At 41.0% G+C, this 26142-nt stretch overlaps 1 long non-coding RNA gene across 2 annotated transcripts in view; it reads left to right on the top strand.

The window, feature by feature from the left end:
- LOC144324111 (uncharacterized) overlaps nucleotides 1–26142 on the top strand; it is a 262943-nt gene that overhangs the window by 169225 nt on the left and 67576 nt on the right. For both annotated transcript variants that reach the window (XR_013389515.1, XR_013389513.1), the window contains exon 3: nucleotides 15880–15989. This is a non-coding gene — a long non-coding RNA (uncharacterized LOC144324111). The remainder of the gene's footprint in view (nucleotides 1–15879; nucleotides 15990–26142) is intronic.

Below are 26142 nucleotides of genomic sequence, written 5' to 3'. Positions count from 1 at the left end.
TGCATCCTCCCTTCACTCACCTTCACTGATTAGAGGGTTAGATTACATCAAAGCCTAACTCTTCCAGACTTACCAGCAACCTCTCCGGTTTCTTTCACATCAGCTTTTCCAAGGACCCAGACTAACCCCATCGGGTACTATGAGGAGGGAATAATATGCAGGTGATTCTTCACAGTTCTTTGCATGTTGAATCATCCTTTAATACCCTGGTAGGGCTTTGTGTTCAAATGAATTTACCAAAGAGTTATTTTATTTAAAAAAATTTTTTTTTTCTGGGGATGCCTGGGTGGCTCAGTGGTTGAGCGTTTGCCTTCAGCTCAGGGCATGATCCTGGAGTCCCGGGATGGATTCCCACATCGGGCTCCCTGCAGGGAGCCTGCTTCTCCCTTTGCATCTCTCTCTCTCTCTCTCTCTCTCTCGAATAAATAAATTTAAAATCTTTAAAAAAATAAAATTAAAAAATATTTCTGAAAGAGGACAAATCACTCTGCACCTTTATGTTTTTGAGTATATCAAGATTACTCAAAGAGGGATGTGGTTGGAATGAAAACACTCTGGTGGCCCAGGAGACCCGCATCTGTTAGTTTTGTCCAAAAGTGGGGTTGTGGGATGCCTGAGTGGCTCAGCAGTTGAGTGCCTGCCTCCAGCCCAGGGTGTGATCCTGGAGTTCCAGGAGTGAGTCCCACATCGGGCTCCCTGCATGGAGCCTGCTTCTCCCTCTGCCTATGTCTCTCTCTGCCTTTCTCTCCTCTCTCTCTCTCTCTCTCTGTGCTCTCATGAATAAATAAAATCTTTAAAAACAAAAAAATGAAAGTGGGATTGAGTTTAGCATTATGGAATGAAATGAAGGAGTTGGGGTCACACCAAAGAGTGATATAGGCTAAGAATCTAATGTTCCTCTCTATCACTGCCAACATGTGGAAACACAGTTCACAGATCAAAATGAAAATCATCCAATAGCCTAATTCTAGGGATTACACTGTGGCTATTAGGGCCAGAACCTTCTGCAGATAATAGTGTCACATCCAATAGCACACGAGCCTCTGCTCCATTCTGTCTGGTCACAGTTTTGATTCAGTGGACCCAGATGCTTTCATGCCAGGTATCCCTTGGCACATAGAGTCATAGGTCCTAATTCTGCTGATCCCAGCAGAGGGCAATCCCAGTTGCGTGTGTGCTATCATGCAACCTATAAAACCCTGGAGTGTATTAAAGATGACTGCTAATTCTTTGACACTCCTCCCATTAAGAGGTGGGCACTACTTCCCCTCCCCTTGATTCTAAACTAGAACAGTTGTATTATTCAGGGTTTCAAAGAAACAGAAGCAAGACAGTATATAACCCATATAGAAAAAGATTTATTATAAGGAATTGGCTCACATGATCATGGAAGCTAAGAAGTCTCAATATTTATCATCTGCAAGTTGGAAGCCAGGAAAGCCAGTGGTGTTATGTTCGTTTCTGAATCCAAAGACCTGAAGATCAGGAGCACTGGTATTGTAAGTCTCAGTCTGAAAGCAGGAAAAGACTAGTATCTTAGCTCAAGTAGTTAGGCAGAGTGTAAATTCTTTCTTCTTCTGCCGTTTTGTTTGATTCAGACCCTCACTGGATTGATTGGTACCCAGCCACATTAGGAAGAGCAATCTGGGCAGTCCCGGTGGTGCAGTGGTTTAGCGCTGCCTGCAGCCTGGGGTGTGATCCTGGAGACCCGGGATCGAGTCCCACATCGGGCTCCCTGCATGGAGCCTGCTTCTCCCTCTGCCTGTGTCTCTGCCTCTCTCTTCTCTCTCTCTGAATGAATAAATAAATAAATCTTTAAAAAAAAAAAAAAGGAAGAGCTATCTGCTTTATTCAATCTACCAGTTCAAATGCCCTTATCCAGAAACACTTTTATAGGACACATCCAGCAATAATGTTTAACCAAATATCTGGGCATCCCGTGGCCCAGCCAGATTGATCATAATACTAACCATTAGGGTACACTGAAAGAGAGGCTGTGCTAGTTCTGGGACTAGCCTTTAAGAGAAGAGGCCACTTCCTCCTTGCTTTTTGGGGGCCCTGGGTAGCTGCATAAAAAGTCTGGCTGCTATGCTGGAGAAACCATGTAGAAAGTCCCTAAGATTATGTGAAGAGGGGATAGGCAAGCCAAGCTTCCGGTCAGTGCCATATCCACTAAGGTACCATGAATGTGAGAAACGGCATCTTGAACCCTTCAGATCAGACCAGCTGCAGCTGAATACCTTGAGCAAATCCAGTCAACTCCAGGTGGAGCAGAAGAATCACTCAATTAAGAACTGCCAAATTTCCAACAGACAAAATAGTGAAATATAATAAAATGGTTGTTATTTCAAACCACTAAATTTTGCAGTAGTTCATTGTACAGGAATAGATAACCCTGAGGAAAGAGTCTGCCCTTGGAACTCTCTTTGTATGGTGCTCAGGAAGCCCTAAGAACTTGAAATGATTCAGCACCCTGAAGGCTTTACTAGACTGAGATTTCAAGGGTCTTAGAATTTGTTGCCTGTTCACCATCTCTGGGCTCAAGGTGTATGTATTCAGAGATGCACCAAGGGATACTTTCAGGCTCCGTCTAGAAATTGATTGGTTTCCTTCAAGCCTAACACTCTTTTCTCTTGACCAGTTTTTTAACATGGAAGACCAAGGATGTAGAGAGAAAGGAAAGAGTGGTGTATAGAGAAGGGAGAAAATGGAAAGAAAAGTAAAAAGAGGTTTAAGATGGGTTGGCATCTGTTTAGGAATGAAGGAATGGAGTAAAAACCTCCAAGTGAAGAAATGGGCCAATTCTCACCTGCTCTTTGGAAACTGCCCATTGTTCAGCACCAGCTACACCTTACAGGATAGATCAAGACCAACAGCTAATGGCCAGCAGAATTCCTTTATCTTCAGTTTCTGTTTGACAGCAGCTACATCTATTCAGTCACTCAATAAGTACTTACTGAATAATCCTCAACTGTGGGAGAAACTAAATACAGTACAATTTAAATGTACTGTTTCACCCATTTGCAGCTCAAAATGAGATCTTTTTCATAATTAAATCAAAATTCTGCACTCCCATTCCAAGGGCAGGAAATCTATTCTCCTCTCCTGGGGTTTCCTGTCTGTGACACATTCCAGAAACCCATGGGTGCTTACTCAGATAACTTCAAAGAAAATCCATTTGTCTGCCAGAAGAAACCTTTCTCCACCACCATTGCTGCAGCCTTGCTCTTACTGTGGAACTGATGAAAACAGAGTTCCTCAAATTCTTTAGCCAAAAGAAGGGCTACAGTGGCCAAGGTCCATGGCAGAAACAGTTGAGGTTATTGTGGCTACTTTGCCACCAAAACCAGTAGTCCAGTACTAGTCCTGTGCCTTGAGGAATCACTATTGAATCTGAAGTTCACTGCCAATTTGGCAGTGGTTCCTGGAAGTTCAAGGAGGATGAGAAAACTCCTCTCTCTCAATGCCTTGTCAACTTCAGGTGTTTCAGAGACCAGAGTTCTAGATCTTTAGGGAAATATTCACATACCAAAAATCCTCCCCTCCTAAGGAATGCTATAGAACTTGAGTGACCAGGACATAGAACTTGGGTGACTTTGGCTTCCAAAGTAGCCACAAGATAGACCCCAAACTAGACCTCTTCCATGAGCAATCAGATCCATTTCCCAGAGGGAGAGAAAGTCCTGTCCCCGCCTTCTTCATTTCCTGTCCCAATATGACCCATTTGTCATTCCCCATGTCCTCAATAGGGAGTCAAAAATTATCAAACAATACATTTTTGTTGTCCCTGGCCACCTCACTACAATAAAACATAGTCTCCATCGCTTGGAGAAGGTATACACAACCAAAACTTATATAGCAACAGAGGAAAGTAATACAACAAGTCATAGAACTTCAGACCTAGAACAGACTCCAAAAACCATAGGTCAACCTATAGGTCAACCTCTCCATTATACCAGCAAGGAAACAGGCTAGAGGCTTAACCCACCTGTGCAAAGCCAGGCACGGCATTTGGCAGTTGAGCCTAGGTCCTCAACCCAAGCTCATTCCTCCAGATTCATGTAACTGCCCCTCCTGGCCTCGAATCTAAACTGTAAGATACTTAAATAATTTGGGGGCTTTACTTTTTTTTCTGTGCCTAAGAAAAACAGAAACATTTCTCATTAAGCCAAGGCAGGGTCTGACAGAGCTTGGCAGCTGGGACTATCTTTCTAAATGTGGAAATACCACATCTCCTTTGAAAAGTGGGAGCAACAATTTGTGCCTCTAAAATGTGAAGAAACGTATTTCTTTGTGAGAAAAAAATAACTGCAGTGAAATTGCTGAAGACAAATATTGGGCAAGGCAGTCGGCAAAGCAAGAGATACTGAAGTTGTCAGAACATTCCATTTATTCCTGTGCCAAAAAGGGGAAAAATACCAGCAAATTATTTTCCTTTTGCAAGTACGTTCTGTGAATTTTCCCAGAGGATTAATATATAGGAACTCATAAATTATAAGAATCGAATGCTCAAAGTATTTGATAAAGAGGGCAGGCTGAAATAGGGCTAAAGAGGAAAAAAATCATCTTTATTCACCCTTTAGCAAAGTCTTCCCACCATCACCATCCAGGGTGATTGATGAGCTGAGTCATAAACATGAGATCACTGACTCAGTTTAAAACACATACTCCTTTTATTCACATATATGATGTGAAGATGATGTAATTTGTGAAGAAATACCAATAGATCTTCATTCATTCACTTTCATTTATTAAGTGCCTACTGGACATCAGGATTATAATAATTTCTGAACATATAAGTAAAAATAAGATGTGGGAACATCCCTACTCTCACAGTCCAAGAGAGGAAGATAGACAAATAAACACTGGGAGCCAGAAATCAAGCATTCGATGGGAGAATGTATAAACCATGAGGTGCCAGGGACACTAGAGGTGAAGTTGGGGGTGAGGCTTGGACTTAAATGAAATGATGACATGGGCTAAAATCTGAAGATATTAGACTAAGTCAGCACAAGTAGGATGGAAAGGAAGAGACAAATAAGAAATGAAAAGGTAGGAGATTAAATGACTTGGTTATCAGTTGGTTGTAGAGGTCTGTGGAAGAGGAAGGCAATAGGAACACATTTTGACCCACACCTAGGAGGTTGACAGAAGTCCAGGTCTGCTGGGGTGGGCAAGGGGGGTGTTGGAATCACTCCTCAGCATCTGAGATGCACAACAGAAGCAGCCAAGCATCATTCTCCCACACAAGGCACTCCATGAACACAACAGAATACACCTCTTGCCGGCCCTTGTCGGCAACTGTCAGAAACTCTGCCTTCACAATACAGGAAGCTCTGTGACATGTTAGAACCTCATTCCCTAGAGCCTAGGCTCTGCTGGATTAGTGCCCTACTTGGCAATAGTGCCTCCCGCTCCATATTCAATCTTCGGAGTCAGTCTTCATTTTTGCCCTAACACCAGATTTCTAGTCTGGATGGCTGGATGATAGTCAACCAAGTCAGGAAACTTGGAGAAAGGCTAGTGAATTCCAATTTTGACTTTGGTTTGAAATATACATGTGGCCAAAATTCTTCTGATCAGTATGTGGAATTATCTTTTACCTATTTGGAATTTAGTGCACAGCTTGCCAGCCACTTTGTGTTTTTTTGTTTGTTGGTTGGTTGGTTTGGTTTCTGGCTGAATACCTTGGCATTATGCTGTTCTTTCTTTCTTTTCTCTCACTTTACTTGCATCTTGAGAAACAGTATGCCCTCAGGACTGAATGATGAACTTCTCTACTGGAATATGTAGGTCTGGTCCAACAGAGTACGTGCTGTATTCACATTTGGAATCATTCAGTTTTGTGTATTCCCTGTACCACACCATTGTACATTTGTGTGCATTGTCTTGCATTTGTTTTCTTTTTTTAAGCTTGCTTTTCCCTAACATAGCTCAAGAAACAGCTGCACGTCTATGATTAACTGAAATGGGGTAGGGATGATTATTAAAGGAGTAAATTCTAGAATTAGGTCTGTTCACTGGAATTGAGAACAGGAGGGCAAGTCAGATGCTAAGAGTCTAGACCCAGCTACACAGATGTCACTTTAGTCTGCAGGCAGAGCAAGAGCGTGACAAATAGTAGTGGGCCAGGTCGACATTAGCACCACATGATGTAATGTGTGTTGGGATGGTTCATGCCAGAGTGGTTTGGGGAGATGATGACATTGCTCCTGATGAGGAGAAATCAGAGGCCTGTGTGACAGATACAAGACAGAGTCCACAGCAGTACTGAGGCATAGAGGAGATGGTGCCAGCATCTGCTTATCAGGGCTGGGCTCAGGCAGGAAGCAGACCAGCAGCCAGGGTTAGCCTCAGACTCCATGTTGCTGCTTCAGCAGATCTGCCTGGAGTCTAGGAGCTGGGGGGTGGGGGAGGAGGTCGGGGGAGCACTAGAGTAGATAGATGTGTGGGGAGAAAAGTGTGGCATGGAGGGAGGGATGGCCAGTTGGGCCCGACATCTCCTAACTGGACTGAGACAAGCCCCCTTGAGGGCAAGGACTATTCTCCTCTGGCCTCCAACTGGAGTGTTTAACAAGTACTTACTTACTAGGTGCAAATACAATTGAGTTAAAGGGCCATCTTCAGTTAATTATTCAGAATCCCATGGTAACAAACAGCCTCCTGGATTTAATGAACTGCAAGACATAGATGGTCCCCAGAAAAGGAATAGTTGCCTAGAGTAATAGCCTGATTGTGCAGATGACAGTGATGGACAGAAATAGCCTCATAGACCCTGACAGAGGACACTGCCAATTATACAGATTACACAAATGGAGACCTGGCAATGTTTCAGTCTTTAGAGAGGCTTCTTTGGCCTCAGTGCCCAAGAACAGCCCTGCAGCCCATGCTGTGATACCACCAGGTGTCTGAGGAACCCATTCATATAGTCAGAAGTTCCTTTTCCCCATTTCCTGGGGAGGTGAGTGGGGCTCATTATTCTCCTAGGCTTCTGCTCTGTTCTGGAGACTCTAGTTTAGGACATGCCTGACCACCAGGCACAAGTAAACCTAACAATGGGGGCACATTCCTGAGTGCTTACTGGAAAGGTAAAGAGGAGGTCAGTTTCCCAGGATCAGTTCCCAGGTACACCATTCCTTTTTTTTTTTTTTTTTTAATTTTTTTTTAAGATTTATTTATTTATTCATGAGAGACAGAGAGAGACAGAGAGAGAGGCAGAGACACAGGCAGAGGGAGAAGCAGGCTCCATGCAAGGAGCCTGACATGGGACTCGATCCTGGGTCTCCAGGATCACACCCTGGGCTGAAGGCAGCACCAAACCGCTGAGCCACCCAGGCTGCTCCCAGGTACACCATTCCTAAAGGGCCAACTTTAGTGATTCCTGCACCGGTGCAGCATGGTAACTTCTGAGTCCACTCCACACCATCAACACCCTAAATTGGGTGGCATTGGGAATCTGTATTTACATTCTAGATATTAGGTCAGCAACACCTGCCAGAGAAAAAGACACTCCTGTGGAACGCACAGCAGAGGATCATTCCTCCTGCTAAGGTACGGGTCTGCACCAGCTACCCAGATAGATGTAATGTACATGTGCACAAAAAAGTCATAATTTTTTCTGGACAGATGTGAAGATAAACAAATCCTGCCTGAAGCAAATTGTGAAACCGAGAAGTCAGTGAAATTTGCCTTGGGTGTCTCCCACCTCTTCTTTCTCCTTCAGTGACCAAACGCTCTCTCCCCTCCCTGCTTCTTCCTGGTTCTGGTGCCTTTCTGAAGTTAAAAAAAGGGGTGGGGGGAATCTGATAACATAATTATACTTAACTGTCTCCTTCACATTGCTGTGGTAACTGCCCCAGGTATTTGCATTTTAAACCTTTTATTATAGAATGAAATGGCTTTGTAGATAGATCTTCCCTGGAAGGGATTTTTGAGGAATATTAAGCAGGTAGAGATTTTTTTTTAGAGCAAGGTAGCTTTTCCTCGTTTCCAAAATTATACTGCACTCTATCAAAGGCTAGCTGGCCCCAAATGTCAATAATTGACTGCAAGTTTGCTTTAGATGCATCAGGCACTGGGAAGTTACTTCAGAGGGAACATTCTGGCTTCTCCCCTCCCCCAACCCTTACTCCATACACTCCCATTCTCTGCTAAAGAGAATACCCAACATTGTAAACCTCTATGAATTACTAAAATATTTTTTGTATATGTTATCTTATTTAATCCTCACAAGAGTCCTATAAGATAACGATTATAATTACCCTAATTAAAACAGTAATTCCACTTAACGCTTCCTCTAGAAACACCATTTCCTTAGCTTAGCTACACCCTCCAGGTTTTCCTCCTCCTCCCATCTCCGTTCCTCCTCAGGATCTTTGCAGGCTCCATTTCTCCCTGCTCATTAAATGCAAGGGTTCCCTGGATTTTTGCTACACTCTTGCCCTGACCATCTCACTCATTCAGAAATATACTGCACCATGTATGCCTAGACCCTCACAGCTGCCTTCTTCGGAGCCTAGCCCTCTTTGAACACCAAACCTTTCCAAACACTTCTGCTTCATATCTCACAAGTCCTTTTTTTTTTTTTTTAAATTTATTTTTTATTGGTTTTCAATTTACTAACATACAGAATAACCCCCAGTGCCCGTCACCCAGTCACCCCCACCCCCCGCCCTCCTCCCCTTCTACCACCCCTAGTTCGTTTCCCAGAGTTAGCAGTCTTTACGTTCTGTCTCCCTTTCTGATATTTCCCACACATTTCTTCTCCCTTCCCTTATATTCCCTTTCACTATTATTTATATTCCCCAAATGAATGAGAACATATAATGTTTGTCCTTCTCCGACTGACTTACTTCACTCAGCATAATACCCTCCAGTTCCATCCACGTTGAAGCAAATGGTCTCACAAGTCCTTATAACCCTATAACTTTACTAAATGCAAAGTCAGTCCCCATCTACCAGTCACCTACCATCACCACCGAAAAATCTGCCCTGTGGACAGTGTTCATTGTTTCCTGTCTCCGGCCCATAGTCATTAGTCAAGTCCTATCTGTTACTCTGTTAATGGTCTCTCACTTCCACTGCTACCCTCACCTTCCCACTTAGGTTCCTGTTGTGCTCCCCTAAAAGGGCCCCTTACATCTACTTTGTCCCTCTTTTTTTTTTTTTTTAAGATTTTATTTATTTATTCATGAGAGACACAGAAAGAAAGAGACACAGGCACAGGCAGAGGGAGAAGCAGGCTCCATTCAGGGAGCCCAACGCAGGACTCGATCCCGGGTCTCCAGGTTCACACCCTGGGCTGAAGGCGGCGCCAAACCGCTGAGCCACCCGGGCTGCCCTACTTTGTCCCTCTTTAACTTATTTTCCAAGTTTTATACAATTCTCATCAAGCCAAACCTCTAAACAGTCAGTAGTTGAAATGGGAGAAGATATTTGCAAATGACATATCTGATAAAGGGCCAGTATCCAAAATATACAAAGAACTTCTACAACTCAACACCCAAAAAATAAATAATCCAACTTAAAAATGGGCATAAGACATGAACAGACATTTCTCCAAAGAAGACATCCATATGGCCAAGAGACACATAAAAAGATGCTCAACATCACTCATCACCAGGGAAAGGCAAATCAAAACCACAATGAGATATATCACTTTATACTGGTCATATGGCTAAAATAAAAAAAAAACTTAAGAAACAATGAGAGTTGGCAAGGATGTGGAGAAAGGGGAACTTGCATGCACTGTTGGTGGGAATGCAAACTGGGGCAGCCACTGTGGAAAACAGTATGGAGGTTCCTCAAAAAATTAAAAATAGAACTACCCTATGACCCAGTAATTGCTTTACTGGGTATGTATCCAAAAAGTACAAAAACACTAATTCAAAAGGATATGTGCACCCCTATATTTATTCCAGCATTATGTACAATAGCCAAATTATGGAAGCAATCCACTGTCCATTGATAGATCAATGGATAAAAAAGATGTGGTATACACACACTCACAAACACACACAAGAATATTATTCAGCCATAAAAAGAATGAAATCTTACCATTTGCAACAACATGGATAGAGTTGAGAGTATAATGCTCAGTGAAATAAGTCAGTCAAAGATAAATATCATGTGATTTCAGTCATAAGGGAAATTTAAGAAACAAATAAAATGAACAAAGGAAAAAAGAGAGACAGACAAACCAAGAAATAGGCTCTTAACTAAACAGAATAAACTGATGGTTACCAGAGAGGAGGTGCACAGGAGGATGGGGGAAACAGGGGATGGGAATTAAAGAGTTCACTTATGATGATGAGCACTGAATAATATTGAATCACTATATTGTACACGTGAAATGAATGTGACATTGTATGTTAACTATAACGGAATTAAAATAACTTTAAAAATGGATCCATGCTCGTCCAAGATGTTGGTAGAATATTAAAAAATCAGTAGTTGGCCTGACCATTGTTGGGGACCTATAGATATGAGTCCCTATCCTTAATGTGGCCTCTGAAATTCAGAGAAGCATGGTCTCTAGCCAGCTTTCCGGGCTCATCTCTCCCCACTGTCTCCTTCACCATCAACATTCCTGCCGCTCTGATTTTCTTTTGTCTCCTTAGAAGTTCAAGGGTCTTGATTCCTCACAACCTTTGCACTATCTGTTTCTGTCACCTGGCTAACTCTTTTTTTTTTTTTTTTTTAGATTTTATTTATTTATTTTGAAAAAGAGAGAGAATGCATATGAGTGGGGGGAAGGGCAGAGGGAGAGGGAGAAGGAGATTCCTCCGTGGGCAGGGAGCCTTATGTAGGATTATGACCTGAGCCAAAGGGAGGTACTTAATTGACTGAGACATCCAGATGCCCCTTACCTGGCTAAATCTTGATCATCCTCCAAATTTAAACTTAAAATATCCCTTCCCCAAGGAGGTCTTCCTTTATTCCTTAGATAAGGCTAAATCTCCTTGGGATGTGCTCTGATAGACATAACCCCCATCACAATTGAAATGATGATTCATTTAATGTCTGTCTGATTAACTAGACTATAAGTACCACAAAAGTGAATTTTTTTCAGAACTCTGTCACCACTATCCAGTGCACTAATGATTGATACTCAAAAAACATTTATTGGCTTGAATTAAATGACTTTCCCAAGCCAGGTTAGAAATGTCAAAGTGGAGACTTGAATCTCAACCTGTCTGAACCAGAGCCCATTTTCTTTTACTTTCTCCCCCTTACTGTGCATCTCTCTCTCTCACCAATTCTTGGATGCCCTAGATGTGATCATCCCTTTATGGATATAAATCTCACTCTCTTGGTTCAGAATCTGCTACCTCAGTCCTACAAGTATCCCACATAGGTGAGGACCAGGAAATAGCTGCCCAGGGACCCTGCAAATGTAGTAGGTATGTGTTGGTTTTAAAATATCTCCACAGGGACACCTGGGTGGTTCAGTGGTTGAGAATCTGCCTTTGGCTCAAGGTGTGATCCTGGAGTCCTGGGATCAAGTCCCACATCGGGTTCCCTGCATGGAGCCTGCTTCTCCCTCTGCCTATGACTCTGCCTCTCTCAGTGTGTCTCTCTCATGAATAAATAAATAAAATCTTTAAAAAAATATGTCCATAAATTCTTTAAAAAAATACATATCCACAAATTCTTTAATACTTCCCTTTTGAAGAAATGCAGCTTAATTCCACTCCCCTTGGGTGTAGACTGGACTTAGTGACTCATGTCTAACAAATAATTTTGGCAAAAGTGACTGTCTATAAGTTCTGAGACTAGGTCTTAAAAGACATTGGATCACTTGCTCTTGGATCATTTACTCTAGGGAAAGTAAACTGCCATGTCCTGGAGACAATCAAGTAGCCCCACAGAGGATTCCATGTGGTGAGAAACCACAGCCTCTTTCCAACAGCCAGCAAGGAACTGAGGCCTCTGCCCACTGGACTATGTGAGTGGGCACCATCTTGGAATCAGATCTTCCGGCCCAGTCAACCTTCAGATGACTGCAATCATGGCCAACATCTTGACTGCAACCTCATGAGACCCTCTGAACTACAGCTACCCAGATAGACTGCCCCCAAATTTCTAACTCACAGAAATGATGAGAAGTTTAGTTGTCTTCAGCTGGTACATTTGGGGGATCATTTGTTATACAGCAATAAATAACAAATAATGAGCTAAAAAGGAGAGCAATGGTAGGATCAGAGCAAATAATCAAACCATAGAAGCAGTTCTTTGGAATGAGGCTATGTGTGGAAACTTTTATATGGGTGTGATTATGTTATGCTGTATATAATAATGCTGAGGTGGGAGGTAGGGTACTAGGGTAAGAGGGAGCCTGAGAACCCTGCTGGGCTCTGAAACAGAAGTGGGCATCCAAACGTGAGCCCCAGACAACCTGAGGCTGGTAACACAAATGAGAAACAGGAACCATGTGTCCAATGGCAAATGTAGCATCCATAACCAAGCACTGAGCCACAGAAGGATATCTAAAAGGAGGAGCCAAGACACCAAACTGCTATAGAATCAATGGCATGTCTGAGGTCACAACAGAAACAAAGGGAGTAGAAACAGAAGATTCTTTTGTGAGCCTTCTGCTTTAGCTGGCTGAGTTCCCACACAGTCTCTATACAGAGGTTTCTAATGAACCTTACAGTGGATGAGGTTGGGCTCCACCCATCCTCTTTACCAATTAAGTGTTGGCTAATAACTCGCACAGCTGTCTGCTGTCTAGAGAGCTGCTCTCAGCCAAATGCTTTGCACCCATTGATCACCCCACCAACAGATCTCAGCCGGTGACTGACTGGCAAGAGCCAGTCCCCTTGCCTTGAGATGGGACCAACTGGTGCAATTTATGCTCTAGAACTTTCCCAGGGATCCGATTTAAACTAGCATCCAGTTGAGACCACATTCTCCCCTTCCCTACTTCCCTCACTCTTCTTCTCCAACAAATCACTTGAACAAGAATCCCCATTTCAGGATATGCTTCTAGGGAACCCAATCTACAACATACCTTAAAGACATCTAGTACTTTATGATGGGGGGAGGTATGTGTGTGTATGTGCATGCATGCCATGAACTGGATGTGTCCCCCCAAAATTCATATGTTGAAACCCTAATCTCCAGTGTGATCATAATCGGAGTTGGGGCATTTGAGAGGGAATTAGGTGTCAACGAGGTTATGAGGCTAGAGCTTCCATATTGTGATTGGCATCCTTCTAAGAAGAGAAAGAGACCAGAGTCATTTCTCTCTCCACTGTGCAATGACACAGCAAGAAGGCAGCAATCTGAAAACCAGGAAGAGAGCTCTCAGCAGACACTAAATCTGCCAGCACCTTCATATTGGGCTTCCCAGCCTCCAGACTGTGAGAAATAAATGTTTGCTTTTTAAGCCACCTGGTCTTTGGTATTTTTTATAGTAGCTCAAGTTGACTAAGAAAATGTGTATTAGTATGATTGTGGTGATGATGAAAGAATATTTAAAATCAGAGAGAAAACAATAAAAATTTTCCTCCTTAAAGAATCTGTGAACCAACAGAATGAGAAAGCAAAACCTAGTAATTTAGTTAAATGGTTTAAGAGAGATATAAATGAGTAATTTATTTAAATGTTTATTGATTATAATGAATTTGTACTGTATCAACTTGGCTAAGCTAGAATGTCCAGAATTTCCTTCCCTGGATGGTTTAATTAAAGCTGTCCAAACCAAAAATATTCACAAGATTTAGAAGGCAGAAATTAAATAGCAATGATGTCTGAAAGTTGTGGTTGTATGCAATGAGAGATGTTAGAGGTGCTGTGCTCTAGATAAGCCTGGCTCTTCCCACTAGCTGTCTAGCTTTCCTTTCTAGCAGCTGGCACTGCCTACCGACAGCAATCCCAGGCCTGGCCTCAAATGCAAAGGCAATAGATTTCTCCACCAGCTCTTCACAGACCTACTCCAGCAGCTGATGAGCCTGGCTTCTCAAATTCCCCAGCAGGCTGTAACTTGTCCAATCATGCCAATATGTCAGGAGGATTGGCTAGCCATTTTCTCTCATCCTCTAACTCTGTATTTTGGGCTTTACTTCTCCAAATTTCCCTCTAATTATAAGAGGTCTTATTGCTATACTAGGTCCTTTTTTCTATAATATTCAAGATGGTCTGCTTCTCTGACTGAATCCTGATACACTGATGTATTCATACACTGATCATATTTAACTCCCATATTGCATAGTAACTAACACACACACACACACACACACACACACACACATATATATAATTCAATGGATGTTAGATTAATTTTGTTGATGTTGTTTTTCACTAGGAATAGTAAGCACTCTAGAGATATGCTTAATGTTTTGAGCTAGCTATTCTTTTAGCACAATCACTTGAAGAGAACTTTACAAAATTAGAGAATTGAAAAAACATGGAGACATTGGCAAGCATCAGTAGTGCAGAAACAATGGAGGATTTTCATCTGGAGAATGACATAATTGGACTTTCAATTTCAATCATCCTGGTTGCAATATGAAGAATGAGTTGGGAGGTCGAGAGTGGAAGTTGTGGGGAGCAATTAGTAGGTTAGTTCAATCATCTAGGCAGAGATAATGTTAGGCAGACTAAGGTGGATAACCATTTCAAAGGTAGCAAAAATATCTTTGGCTCTGAACCACCATCACAGAATGACTGGGGCATTTAACCTCTCAAATTCCCTCTTTTTCCTTGTGGAAATCCCCTCAAAGTTATATGCTGTTTAATTTCTCTTGCTAGCACTATTTAAATTATTATTGTTGAACACTTGTATGGTCCTTTCTACCTAACCACTGTTGTAAGTACTTTTCAAAGGCTGACTCATTTAACCCTTATAAGGTTATGGTGCAGTTTTCCTGGTGTCTTCAGTTGGTAGCAAAACCTCCCTCATCACTGAATGCTATTGCTGGTTTTCTCCTAGCTGTTGGTCTGGATGATGGAATTTACTTCCGATCCTGTGGTTGCTGTTACTCTCTCTGACATGGGGAGGTCTATCAGTTGGGTTTTGTGGTTACAAGCAACAGAAATGTACTCAGGTTATTGCAAATAAGAAATTAATTTTCCTGTACAATATTAGGTACTACTGCTCACCCTTTTGAATATTCAATATCCACATGCACCCTTGTTTCCATACTTAGATACACATACACACACACACACACACACACACAAATTCCTACTAAATATAATGCATTTCTTCCTCGTAATAACCAAAAATATGCTCACCTCTTCTCTGAAGGAGGACAATCCAAAGTTTCATTAGACACTGCATACAGATTTCTGAGTGTTGCCTATTTCTTCTTTAGTCCAATATGACCTCATATCAATATTCTACAACCTATAAACTAAATTTTGAATTTAAACACCATAAACATAGAACGGTGAAAGAACAGGAAATTCGTTTTATATTCAAGTTGGGAATTATGGATGGAGACTGCAGTGTTTTATAGCTGTTTTTACCAAACCAGGATCCAGTCATGGTTCATTAATTGCATTTGATCACTAGTAGACCGCTGCATTTCAAAGGCTTCATTGCTCACTTTTTGGCATGCATATGTATCTAGAGTACCTGCTACTTCTGAATCCATGCAGATTATATTTTCCAAATATATCCACACTTTATCTTATCCCACATGTTCTTCTTACAATGTGATTGTCACTGTTCCCATTAAGAGGGGAGTGATGTTTCATCCCCTCTTTAACCTGGCTGGGAGCTTGCTTCCAATCAAAGAAATACTGTTATGTGATGCTATGTGACTTCTAAGACTAAGTTATAAAAAGGATGCAACTTATGTCTCTCTCTTTCTCTCTCTCTTTCCCTGGCCCCTCTCCCTTTCTCTCTCAACACTTGCCCTTGGAACCTAGCTAGGTAACAGCTGGTATCAATTGCTAGACACATGAATGAAGAAGCCTTTGTATTATTCCAAGTGCAGCCTTAGAGTCTTCTAGCTGAGGCTCCCTTCAACACAGTAGAGGTAAGCCCTCTGTATCCTTTCCCATTAGAATTTTTGATCCATAAAAATTGTAAGAAATAAATATCTATTTTTGTTTTAAGCCACTAAATTTTGGGGTAGTTTAATATACTACAGTAATTAATACATGGTCTTATAAGCATACTGTCATCAATAGAGCAAATCATAATGATGTTCTGTGGGATAATGAGATGGTTAAGGTTTGGTTTAACAAATATAGTACAGTGACAAAAAGTTGTATAGCTGAGGTAGGAGTGAAGTTATACTGTTGTCATTGCCAAGTAAAATCAACCTGTTGTTTTGGTAAAATCAACAATCTCAAGTATTAATATATACTGGACTAGGGGTAAAAATAAAAGCACTTACTAGATGATTAGCTGTGTTCCAGGTGTTAGTAGCATTTATTTGTTTCAGTAAGAACATTTCTCAGGAATTTAGTCATGCATCTTGTCAATAAATATTAACTGAGCACCTATTATGTGCCAGTCATTGTCCTAGACACTCAAGATAGAGCAGTGAACAGGACAGGCAAAATATCTGCCCTCAAGGAAATTACATTCTAGGGAGAGAAAAAGACCATACACAAATAATTGTACAGTATATTGCCAGGTGATAATAGGTGTCATGCAGTAATATTGCTTTTCTGTGTTTTGCTAATTAGGGAGTATTCCAAGAACTTACACTTGGCTCTCTATTATAATGGTCCATATTCCCTGAGTCAAGAAGTCAGTGTGATGCTTCCAGTTCCTGAAGCTGTCCAATTCAGTCTCTATCTTTAGGTCATGGGGAAATAGCTATTGGAAAAGAGTTTGAGGTCCCAAAGGACTAACTATGAGTTGCATTGGGTCAAAATTCCATTTAAACTTGTCCCTCATAAGGCTCACTACTGATGTTGTGGGCCCCAATAAATTAGTATAAGTCCAGGATCAGTGTTGAAGAACCTGTGAATGTTTTGAGTGTGTGCTTTCCTTCTGATCATGTTTACCCAGTAAGTGGTTTCAGATCTATGGGGGGGAAGATTCACGTGTTCTTGTGACATTGATGTAAAAATTCCATCCTCAGGCGTACTTGATCACATCTGTATTCTAGGGATTTTGCATTGTGAATTCATCCAGGGCTAGTTACTGAATGAGGTGCTGTGACTCACTTTAGCAGTAATGTAAGCCAAGTTCTTATTCACCAGACCTATCTTTTAAAAATTGCAAATCAGGGGTGCCTGGGTTGCTCAGTCAGTTAAGCATCCAACTGTTGGTTTCAGCTCAGGTCATGAACTCATGGATCCTGAGATCAAGCCCTGAATCTGACTCCACACTCAGCAGGGAATCTGAAGATCCTCTCTCTCTGCCCCTCCCCCCTCTCTCAAATAAATAAATCTTTAAAAAAATAAAAAATTGCAAATCAAGAGGGCTTTGTGGGCTAGGCATCTCTTTCCATCCCAGGAATTACCTGAACAATGAACCAACACCAAAATCTCTATAGATCGGATCATTCTGATTACTGTCTGGCCTTTGGCCTATTCAGGAATCAACCACACTCACTTTGCTTCTGGCAATTAAGTCTGAGACTTGGCCTCTGCCTCCCTTGCATCCTTCCCTTCCTACCTTCTGTTGAGTTAAACCTCAAGCATTGTCTTACATGCTGCTAATTATCTTAACTAGAGGTGGTTAACTTCTGACCAAGGACAGAAGCCAGAATTTACTAAAGTCCTTGCTAAGAGCCGCATATGAAAAAGTTTTCCCCAATTCCTCATCAAATGAACACCTCTCTACAAAGAATACCACATAACTCTTAATCATTCTACCAATACGACCTTACAGCAGAGATTTGCTTTGGACTTATGTCAAACTCTAAAAACTATCTGGAACATTTTATAATAATCTATCCTAACAAGAAAGGAGTTTAGAGACCTTTCTAAATTCTTTAAAACATCACTATCATTTTATTATTTGAGTGAATGTGCTTGGGGCAAATCCTTCTAATAAAAAAAAAAGATTCCATAGCAGATCCTCTAGGGCAGGTCTGCCTATAGCAGGTCTCTATTTTTCAGAAAGATACTTACCACGGCTGCCTCATCTTTAGAATTTGTTCACTATTGGTCTTTCCAGAAGAAACATCTTATTCAGCATTTATTGCTTCTTTGCATTTCAGTGGTAGGGAGATGTACCAGCTGTATGAAAGGGGAGATCAATAATTTCTGGCACTTAATGTATAGTACACTTGAGAGGGAGCTCAAGATTTAGAGGAATGAGCCAACGTGGGGTTAATAACTATGGAGTCCAAAGTGATTTCATCAGATACCATTTGAATTTCTAATTCCATCCCCTTCACTTCTTCCCTGCTTTTTTCCATTCCCAAATGGCAAAGCTAAAAGAATCCCTAGTGCATCCTGTCTTCTCAGACTTGGGAAATATTGTTCAAAAGAAACAGTACCTTCTACTGCAATTCTGGTCATTTGGAAAAGGGCAGAATTTGGAGGGTAGCTTCAGTATGTGTCTGAGCCTTTTCCCATCTCCAAACATTTCTATTTCTTTTGTACCTCACTTTCTGGTTTGCATGCTTCTTTCTCTGCTCTTTCTTGGGATTGTTCCTAAACCTAAATTCATTGTTCCCCAGAAGGATGATTGACTGAGGTGCTCTGGGAAGCTGCATGGTAGGGGAAAGAGACTGGGGTCTGGAGTTACACCTGGGTTCAAATCCAGGCTCTGCAGTCACTGGCCATGAAACTTTGGCCACATCTCTTAGCCTCTGTGAACACCAGTTTCTTCTGTGAAAATGAAGCAAATCAATCTTACCTCAGAGTTATTATCAGAGTTAGAGAAAACGCATGTAAAATACCTACCCAGATACTTGGCACATTATAGGAAATACATTATTAATAAATATACCAGAACCACATTAGTATGCACTATTAGTAGTATATACTATTGATAGTAATTAGGTCTCTGGATTATCCTTTCTGCTTTTCACCATAAAAATATTTAAGTGTTTTGATCCTTTATAGTCACACTTTTAAACTCTCTCCATATATTAATTTATTTAATCTTCTCCACAACTCTGTAAGGTAGGCATTATCATTAACCCAATGTTGCAGTTGAGGTTACTGTTGTACAGAAAGGCCAATTAAATTACCTAAGGTCACATGCTGGGAAGCCATGGGAGCCAGGATTTGAATATAGTCTGGCTCAAAGCTGGCACACTTTAGAGGCCATATAGGAATGTTTACTCTAATGGTGGATTTAAAGGATCTGTAAGAAAAATATTTTATATTTCAAGCTTCTTCATATTGTATTTTATATTTATTGAAGAGAGAGATGTTTAAATGTAGCAGAAAAACCAGCAGAATCATTCTTTATAGAAGTACGCAGAATTTATTCTCAGCCATGAGGTTCATCCCCTTGTCCCTGCTGTAGGATGCTGAAGTAATAGAATCTTCCAAACAAGTCTCTAGAGGAGATATATTGGCTCACTTAACCACAAGCCCAAAAGTAAGGTAAGTTCCAGAGTTGGTTGCTCTAGCAACTCAGTGAGATCCTAAAAGACTCAGATTCTTTCTACTTCTCTAGCTTGCTTTCTCTGTCAGCTTCATCCTGAAACTGGCTTGCCTCATGGTCCTGTAGCAATTGGAACTATGTGATTCTTCATTCCTTTCCAGTGGGAAAGGAGAAGAACTTCCAATCCTCTTTCAGAAGAGTAAAGAAAGGCTTTCCTGAACACTACACTGTATACACAGCTTTTCATCCCATAAAATGGCCCAAATAGCCTCACATGCCCATTCCTATATCATTCACTGTGAAGGAGATAGAGTTATCCATTAGCCTACCAAAGCCATCCCTAAAACTTGGGAGTGTGGTCATTTTCCCCAAGGCACCTGATGTGGGAGGAATGGAAAAAGCCGAACAAAATTGTGGCTCTCTTAGAAATGGGATAGTGACAGACAGACAACCAGCATATCCAGCACACTTCCATTGATGCATTTTCTATTTTCCACGCCTTTTCCTATTTTCTTGGCCCCAATTTTATCTTCACTACACTAGGAATAATAGCTCCTTCTCATGGAGTAAGCTTACATGAGATAATGTATATGGAAGGATTTTAAACACTGTACAGATGAATTGTAGTTGTTGCCATCCTGCTATTGTGGTTGGAATTTTTCTCTTCAGAGTATATTGTGTTGTTAGTAGTAGGGCCAGAATAGCAGAGGCCATGTGCCTTCCAACCTCTGTTTTATCCATTCCTACCTCTGGGAATGTACTTTCTTCCATCTTGAGATACTCCATGCTGCCTCCTCCTAGTTGAGTGATTTGGGGCAAGTCATTTCACCTCTCTGGATTCCACTTCCCTCTTTAGTGAAATGAGATGTTTGAACTAATTAATCTCTAAGGCACCTTCAAGCATTAATCTTTTGTGATTCTATGTATTTCAGGCAGCAAGGTAAAAAGAAGTAAAGAAGTGAAGAATTTCAAGCAGGTGGAGGGATTTAGGGTCAAGGGATTTTTAGGCAATCAAGTATCCAGTTGGCAAGGCTACCCTGACCTAGGGGCTCCCAAAACAGACAGATACATGTGTGTGCACACACACACACACACACAGAGGCAAACATACACATGTGCTAGCAAACATGCATACTGAGTGCACATTAGCAATTGAAAGCGAACATCACAAAAAAAAAAAAAAACCAAGGACATCTAATAGAATAAAAATGGATCCAACTGCAGGGCAGACCTGAGAGATGAAGATGTGGGGAATGAGGCAGTGAGACTAGAATCTTAAATACATTCAAGTTTGGCAGAGTTAAGAATTCCACTGAGGGTGGAAAATGATCACTGCTGTGGGCACTGCTTTTATAGGCCTGTATGTGCAAAAATATGAGGGGATCTCAGAAGAGATCAATCTGACCTTCCAACCACAGCAATATGTCTACTCCTAGGTCTGACTGTTTTGCTTTTTTCTATTCCTGGTTTCAGCTGGGCCTCAAAAGCAGAAAGGCCAAAATCCAATAAGAAAATCTGTTTCTATTATTTTCTCTTGGCTGCTTAGGAGACTTCTCTTGGCAGGCTTTCTGGTGATTTGTCCAAGTGTGGGGCCTCTCTTCCCTGGAGTTTCCATCACCTTCTTCAGGGGAGAAGGAGCCTTAAGCATCACTATGCAGCGCCTGTGAGGCAGTTGCTTTTTTTCTTAACCTAGAGTCCTTCAGTCCTTTCTTTTCCTCTTGTCCCCCAAAGAGATCAGACAACCTGTCTGCAGTGGGACCCAGAATAATAATTATTATAATGATGACAATAATAGCAGCAGCTACCATTGATTGCCTGTGTACTACTGTTTAGGCATGACACTGAGCACTTTACATATTATTTCAATTACTAATTAAATAGTAGTGGCAGATAATAAGATGGTATAAAAATATTAAAAAGAGTGAAAAATAGATATTTCAAATTGATAAAAGGCATGTTCCACCAAGATGTTATACCAGTCATGAACTTTTATGCAACTAACAATATAGTTTCAAACATGTATAAATCACAGATACTAGAAATACAGAGAAATTGACAGGGCTACCATCATATTAGAAGATATTAACACACTTATCTTTGAAATAGATCAAATAGATAAAATTAACTAAGAATATACAGAATTTATATAGCATAGTAACGAGTTATATAGAACTTTGCACTCAACAGAGACTACACATTGTTCTGAAACATATGTGGAAGCAGTTATTAAAACTGACCATGTATTAGGTCATAAAGAAAACCTTCACAAACTTTAAAAGGCAGTACTCATACAAGCACTTTCATTGAACAAGATGTGATAAGACTTAGAAATTAACAACAGAAGGGGTGCCAGCCTAGCTCAGTCAGTAGAGCATGTGGCTCTTGATCTTGGGGTTGTAAGTTTGAGCCCCACGTTGGGTGTAGAGATTACTTAAAAATAAAATCTTTCTTAAAAAAAGGAAAAAATTAACAACAGAAGTCTAGCAAAACATAAATCTACCTACTTGAATATTTTAAACATTTCTACAAATGATTATTGGGCATATCAGTCAGGGTTTAGTCAGAAAGGTTGTTCCTCTATGAAATATCTGCACAAAATGGGTTGGTGATCCATCTATTCAGAGATTTGACCTGATACAATTGTAGGATTTGGCTAAACAGTGTCTCTAAGGTTGTTGTCGTTGCATCTGATACTGGAACTTGAAGTCCTTAGGGCAGGCAGTCAGGATGTAAAGTGGGGAGAGCTCAAGCTGGCACATAAAACTATGTCAGTTCCTGCTTCTGACCTCTGTCATCCAAAGCCTTGGCTTTTTGTCACAGAGCTAAATATACACATACGGATGCAGGCAAACATGCACATGCACAAGCACATGCACACACACACACACACACACACACACTGAGTACACATTAGCAATCAATAGTGAATATCACAACAGGAGTGAAGACATATAGTACTCCTCTGAATGAAAGAGAAGCTGAAAAAGGATCCAGGAGAAGATGGAGCAGTTTCAACCTTGGCCACTGTCCCACACCAAGGAGAGCCAGCAGACAATGCATGTAAACTACAAAAAAGTGAGCTATTGCTTTACATGCACTCTCCAAATTGCCCAGGAGAATCTCTCTTGTGGTCCAGCCTAACTGGAAACATAAGAAAGGGAATTCTGAGAAATGTAACTCAACCTGGCCAAGATGACACCTTACAAAGCCACCACAAACCAACCTTTGTAAACTTGGCACCCATACTTATCTCCTCCATATTTAATCTCCAAATAAAGGTAGTAACAAAGTCATGCTTCTGCCTAACATAATACAACTATCCTCATAAAACCAATAACATGCTAACCCAGAGGTCAGAAAACTCTTTCTTAAAGGGTCAAACAGTAAATATTTTAGGTTTTGCAGGCCACATGGTTTCTATTGCAACTACTCAGCGCTAACATGGTAGCATGAAAGTAGCCATTGACAATATGGTAACTGAATGAATGTAGCTGTATTCCAACTAAACATTATTTACAAAAGCAGATGGCCAGCCCTTGGGCCATAGTTTACCAACCCCTGTGTTAATCCTTTCACCAAAGGAGAATGAAAATCCTTTTTGTGTCGAGTGATCTTTATTTTCCTGCTAATTCATACATCACTCTTTGATATACTATAGCTGAAATATTGAGATATGATGTTAATTACACATAGTATATCTTAGATAAGGAGATGAAAGAGAAGGAGGAAAACAAAAATATTTGCTCAATACACACACACACACACACACACACCCATATACATATCTAAATAAAGAAAAAGTACTCATGATGATTACAGTCCTTTTTCTGCAGTTGGTCACATTCCTTTGTCCGCTTCCAAATGTTTTTCCTGAAGGGTCTGGGCCATTGGCAGTCCTACCTGAATTGTGGAGGTTGTTGTAGTTTTCCATTGAGTTAATAATCACAAAATATTGATACACTGAAAGTTGCCCTAGAAGATCTCCAACATTCCAGAAATACTCAATGTGATGGCAACTCAATTTCCTCTTGATGGTCAAGATCATTCCCATAGCTATCTAGTAAACCCCTTGTTTGCTTGTTGATTCAGGGGCCTTAGGACCCCAAAGTTGCCAGGTGGCAGTTTCAACTTCCAGTTCATTGGAATCATTGTTGCATCTCCTGGTAGAAACATTTCTCCCTTTGGAACTAAGACTTCTGGAGCAGCAGAGCCTAAAGTTGTGGGAATGAGAAACAAAAATTGTACTAGAAGATCATTATGGGTAATAATGAAAACAGCAACTTCACTTTCTACCTCCTTGATTCCAAGACTTGTGAACTTTCCTATGGAAGAAATAGCAATATAACGGATATTGATTTAGAGCATTTATTGCAATCTGGAGGACCTTGCTGTAGCCCCACAAAGTGTTGCCACCTACATGGTACCATCAGTGAACCTTCGAAAGGTTATTACACCGTTCTACTTTATCACTTGCTTCAAAATGATGAGTAACATGGTGGGCCCAGTGAATCCCATGAGCATGGACCTATTGCCTAACTTCATTTGTAATAAAGTGAGTTCCTTGATCAGAAGTGATACTGTGTAGAATACCATGTTTTTGATAAAATATTTGGTCAGTTCACAAATAGTAGCTTTGGCAGAAGCATTGCAAGAAGACAAGAAGAAAAGGCAAATCCATATGCAATAAGGACAAAATGCTATCCAGTCCATGATGGAAGCAGACCAATGTAATTAACAGTCAAGTGACTGGCTAATCCCCCAGGAAATGCCATTTTGGGATCTCCTTGTTAGTCTCTGCTATTGGCCGATTGGGCATACAGCAGTGGCTTTATCCACATAAGTCCATGTTGAAAGTATGAAAGTTCATGTTGCTGAGCAAGCATAACCTCCATCCTGATTCCATGGCTATTTGTTCATGAACTCAATCGGCAATAACAGAAGTGACTGAAGAAGGCTGACTGACATCCACAGAAGATGTCATCCTATTCACCTGATTATTTAAATCTTTCTTTGGTGAGCATTCATATGGGACACAAGTATTTTCATATTCTGTGTCCTTTTGGAGAGGTTTACGTACATATCTCTTCCCTAGATTTCCTTGTCACCAATTTTCCAATGTGTTCTTTCCAAGTCCCTGACCATCTAGCCAAATACTTAACCCCAGCCCATATCTCAGTTGATATAGACCCATATGTCAGGCCATTTATCAATCCAGGCAAAATGAAAACTATATATGCCCTGTCCAAAGTCCTGTGCACAGGAAGGATTTCTCTTCAACATGGTATTTTCAAGGCTGTCCCTAAGTGGGGCTGTATTGCTACAGCTGTCCACTTTCAGATGGTGCTTGCATATCATGAAGAATTATCTGTAAACCAATTTCAAGTACTTTCTTCTGTCAGCTCATCCTAGGGAGCTCACCATGAAGCCATTAGTGTGGTTGAGAGAAAGAAGGAAATGTAGCAGGAGTAGGGGGCATGGAATCTGGGCTACTTCCTCATGCAATTGACTTGTGCCTCCAGGGCTTGCTTAAATTCAGTCTCATACATACAACTTCATTTGATGATGCAGTGCTGTATCAGATGATACCCAGTTCATATTGAGCATCTCAGGTCATATGGTAACTTGGCAACTCATGGTCAAGCATTTAGTCTTTACTAAGTCCCAGTAACAAAGCCAATAATTGTTTCTCAAAAAGAGAAAGCATGGCTTTGCTAAAAAATTCTTAGGGTCTGTCCTGTGATTCATCTGTAGGATAGGGGCCTACTAAAGGCTGCAACAGCATTCCTATGTGACACTATTACTTCAAGTACTATCATATCTTCTGAGTCATATGGCCCAATTAGCAGAACAGCTTGCATAGCAGCTTGACCTGTTGCAGAGCCTACTCTTATTCTGGGATTCACTCAGAACAGGCAGCTTTTCAGGTCACTCAGCAAATGGGTCAAAGCAGCATGTCCAAATGAGAGATATGTTGCCTCAAAAATTCCAAGAAGACCAGCAGGCATAGTGCCTCTTAATGGTAACAAGAACCAAGTGCAGCAATTTGCCTTTCACCTTAGATGAGAAATCTCTTCATATCTTAGATAATTGGACCTCTAGAACTTTCACCAAAGTGGCAGGTCCTTGAATTTCTGTGGAATTTATCTCCCACTCTCTGGCTCACAAATGTCTTATCAATGCGTCTAAAATAGTTGCTACTTTCTGCTCACCATGTCCAATAAGCATAAAATCATCAAAGTAATGACTAGTGTGATGTCTTATGGAAAAGGGCAATCAAGGTCCTTGCAGACTAGATTGTGACATATAGCTCTAGAGCTGATAGACTCCTGAGGTAAGACAGAGAGGGTGTATTGCTGCCTTGCCAGATAAAAGCCACCTGCTTCTGATGGTTGTTACAAAATAGGTACAAAAATAAAAGCATTTACCAGATCAATAGCTGTGTGCCAGAGATGTGTTGATTTGCTCCAGCAACAAAACCGCATCTGGAAAAGCAACTACAATTGGTGCCATCATGTATTAAGTTTATGGCAGTCCATTTTCATTTTGGTTGGATCCCAACCCTGCATCTTTTTTTTTGAAGATTTTTAAAATTTATTTAACAAAGAGACAGAGAGAGACCATAAGCAGGGGGAGCAGCAGATAGACGGAGAGGGAGAAGCAGGCTC

The sequence above is a fragment of the Canis aureus genome, chromosome 11 (genome assembly GCF_053574225.1).
Source record: "Canis aureus isolate CA01 chromosome 11, VMU_Caureus_v.1.0, whole genome shotgun sequence".
NCBI lineage: Eukaryota > Metazoa > Chordata > Mammalia > Carnivora > Canidae > Canis > Canis aureus.
This window is presented reverse-complemented; position numbering and strand designations above follow the sequence as displayed.